This window comes from Corticium candelabrum, chromosome 19, assembly GCF_963422355.1.
Source record: "Corticium candelabrum chromosome 19, ooCorCand1.1, whole genome shotgun sequence".
Classification (NCBI taxonomy): domain Eukaryota; kingdom Metazoa; phylum Porifera; class Homoscleromorpha; order Homosclerophorida; family Plakinidae; genus Corticium; species Corticium candelabrum.
This window is the reverse complement of record NC_085103.1, coordinates 79421-83234: the sequence shown is the minus strand read 5'-3', so window position 1 is coordinate 83234 and position 3814 is coordinate 79421. Positions and strand designations below refer to the sequence as shown.

Sequence of the window (3814 nt, the reverse complement as noted above, 5' to 3'; positions counted from 1 at the left end):
ATAATTTCATGTGCGCTGTTTGACGCTCTACGTATACATGAGGCATGCGTACTTCTTCAGCGATCGAAAGGCAAGTGAGTAACTACTAACGGATTGTTTGTGTTACAGCACTCTAGTGCTGCTGTATTGGAAACATTTAGGGTACGAATAGCGTTCGCTCTGCTTAGCGTACTTACACGAATGCTAGAGCGGACTACATGCAGGTGGATACGCGACTATACAACGCTATACCTACACGGAAGCTGGCGAAACATAAACTGACACTCGCAATTTGTGGCGCATTGCAAGAGCTTCAATACAAACAGCATCTCCCCAATGTGTGTCTCTTGACATATTGCTCAAATAGCGATTGAATTGTGCACGAGCAGGTGCTGCATGGTCGTCGTTTTCAATTGCGACTACTGCAGCCATGAAAGTGTCAGAGCTATTTGTGATGTACTCAACTGCCTCCTCTCTGACCTGCCTGTGCAGTGAACTGCTTCCGTAGATGAGAAGAGCGAATGACTCAAATAAGCAATTGCCACTACTAGTGTTCTCTAGTTGGTGCATGCTTACACTTGCCGCAAGTTCTGTCATCAAAGATTCAGCATCCTTTTCTTCTTGCACTTCTCTCTCTGACATAAATTGCACAAATTGAATCATGAGCTCAAATTCAATATCTTTAGCGCAGGTAGAGCAACTGGAGTGTCTAAAAATTTAATTTATAAATTATAATTGATAAACGGTTATTTAGGTATATGTAGGCCTATACCAGAAGAGCTAAATTTTGTGTTTTCCATTAATTTGGTTACTTTTGAAGTTTCTATACACCACATTTAATATATATTAAAATAGAACAAAGTTGTGTTAAGTTGATGTAAATGCTCACCAGGTCAGAAGAAACAATTTCTTTTGTAGTCTTTGCTACCAAGAGATTAGCTGTGCGCTTGTTCAAATGATCTTCCCTGTAATCAAATCCCATAATAATAACAATTATTTTGAAGACAGCTAGCTTGTAACCTATACCATTCATCAGCAGCAGTTCTGTTGTGAGACTTTAAGGCACACAGTCTATGATCTTTTTTACAGCACAATTTATGCTTTCCAAAAGAGCATTTCGGGCTTCTGACACGTTTACAAGTTGAGTTGCATGAGCATCGGTTATCAGATCTGTGTGTTTTGGTTGTCTGCTTGTAGATTATTCCTTCGTTGGTTGACAAAGTTTCTGTCGTTTATCAGAGTTTTTTGGTTAGAGCAAAATATAAATTATTAGTACTAACTTACCGACTGACAAGAAAGATGACACCAATGGAACTTCCATGCCTTTTCTAAAAGGACTCTTATTGGTAGACTCGATAGTGATGTTACTTTGAGCATTGCTAAGCAACATTGCTGCTTGTGAAATTAGGCTACAAGCGGCAACTAGATTCGCGTGAGCATCACTGTTCACATTCAGAACTGCCAAACGAGACATAATGGCGGAAGCCTCACTCAAATGGTTTAGAGCATCAGCAGGAACTTAAAAAACCAAACTTGCTTACTTATTTAATGATTTGACATTTATCATATGCAAATGTTACCATAACATCGCCAGTTTCTATTTCCCTTTTCCTGACAAAAAACACCAGTTATATACATTTATAGTATATAGAGATCAGTTTTTACGATTACCGCTTTCTCGACTTTAGAATCACGAGTACGAGCATCAACAGTCACTTGGCAAGCAGTTGTCTTTTAGCGCACTGGGAAGACTCGTTGCAATTGCCTTCGTCGTTTGCCAATGCTGCTGCTGATTCGGTGTGTACAGTGGCTTCGTCCAGTGAATAACAACGTTCTGCTATTTCTGGAACAATCTGTTGTTTCGTACTACTATAACCTATAAATAATTGCGAATTAGACAAAACGAGCTATACATAAGACACTTACTAGCACGAGAGGTGTTCCGTTCTCTCTCTGTTTGCATAGTTGGCGACGTAATGTCATTTACGGAAAACCAGCGGTTAATTGGGCCATCGCTAGAGTCGTACTCTACACGGTAGCGATACCTGTTTGGATCTGCCTCGATGACGTGACCGCGTAAAGAAGTAAGAAGACGAAAGAATTTCTGTTTGCGTCTTCGACCAGAACGTATATCCGGAAGTCTGACGAGTACTTCATCTCCAACAAAAATTCCGTAGGAATTCTCACTCCCAGTTTTCTCGCGATCATCTTCGCGGCAGCTTTGTTGGACGATTTCAATGCGGCTTCCCGAATAAGTCGACAAGATTCTATCCATGTAGCAATGCAGTGATGTACTTTCCTGCTGTCATGAAAATAAAATTCACTAGAAGTTTCTTCTTCTTCAATGTTTTCAGCGACCTTTTTACTAACATGGTTGCTCTCATTTTGGCTTTGCTGTTCCCTTGTTTCCGTTGGCAAGTGACCACGTAGTACTGAATTACTCTCTCTACCGAAAAAGAATTTGAAAAGACTGATATTCTTGCCAGGTAATAAATGACATTATAAAATATTAGAATTTTCAGTAATAAATTACTAGTTAATAAACCAGCACCAACCGAGAGCTTGGTGAGGCGATGTATTGTAGAGTTGCTGGTATACCGGCAGCTGTTCGACCCAATTTACTCCTTCCGTACCGTTTTCTAAAACATCAAAACGAATACGATCCTTTGGAGTTTGATTGACGTTTTCTACCTGCAGAAGAAAAAGTACATTGGGTAATTTAATTTACGTACAGTTACTAGCTTTTAAGATTACTTTTCCTTGAGATTCTGGATGATACGGCTGGCTTCGTATAATTCTAATTCTCATGGATGAGGCCAACAGCTCTACCATCCCACGAAACTCGCCTCCTTGATCCGTCTGTATAACAGCCGGAGGACCAATTACGTAGTACAAGTCCAACAACTCTTGAGCCACAAGGTACGCAGCTTTTCCCGGAAGTGGGCGGAGAAAAAGAAACCTCACAAACAAAAGAAGCAGACGTCACGATATGCTATAGCTAATTGGAACCGTTCGTGTCCGTATAATACCTGCTAAAGATGTCCAAGACACACAACATACTTGTAAATCAGTCCATCATTATCGACTTCAATGGGCATGTCCGAGAAATCAACCAGGTCTAGCTGGTTGCACTCTTGCACTCCACTAGAAATCACAGGTGTTAGTGGGGATTTGTTGACAAACTGTGGACGAACAGATTGCGCTTTTCTTTCCCCCTTAATATTTTCTTGAATTGCCTTCTCACTGATACCAGAGAAATGATGGGAAATGAGACCGTGAATTTTTTGCGTTAAGTCCTTTAGATCGACTAAAGTACATCCCAATTAGCTGATCAACTTCCGTTTGCATGAGAACAATTTTGTTGGTATCACTAATCACCAATTTTTCTCCAGAGCGACTGCAGAAGATCTGGGATCTTCAACATACTCCATTTTGTATTCACGCTGATTGATGTGCTTGTACACTTTGTTTAGCATATGAGAGCGTCGTCTTTCGTCTTTGGAGCGATATGTATCTTCCTGTAAATGCTTGACAAGTTCATCGTAAACTTCATTCGGCAATATTCCTCGAGCACCCATTCTGTATTAGATAATGTAAGGGTACAATTAATTGATTACATTTAGTAGCAGCAATAGCAACTGTTTTGTTAAAACTCAAGAAAAATTATTGCTTGAGTTCTGTACAACTCTCTAAAAATTAGAATTAAAGCACTGTAATCCTATATAGTTACTACTCAAGTCCTCAAGAGAATTTACTAGGTTAGTCAACATATAGTGTTGAACTGTTTTTGTTGCATAATTCTCCTACAGCGATGAATGACTGACCTTTGTCTAGA

The 3814-nt window shown here is 39.8% G+C and overlaps 1 long non-coding RNA gene across 1 annotated transcript; it reads right to left on the bottom strand.

Moving 5' to 3' along the window:
- Positions 1 to 248: 248 nt before the first annotated feature.
- On the bottom strand, positions 249 to 3216 carry LOC134194941 (uncharacterized). The gene is made up of 11 exons (XR_009972264.1): positions 3009 to 3216; positions 2734 to 2938; positions 2535 to 2670; positions 1906 to 2425; positions 1651 to 1855; positions 1560 to 1590; positions 1264 to 1497; positions 1006 to 1204; positions 869 to 944; positions 752 to 802; positions 249 to 688 (listed from the first exon to the last, which is right to left on the bottom strand). It is a non-coding gene; the product is annotated as an uncharacterized LOC134194941 (long non-coding RNA).
- Between the last annotated feature and the right edge of the window lie 598 nt (positions 3217 to 3814).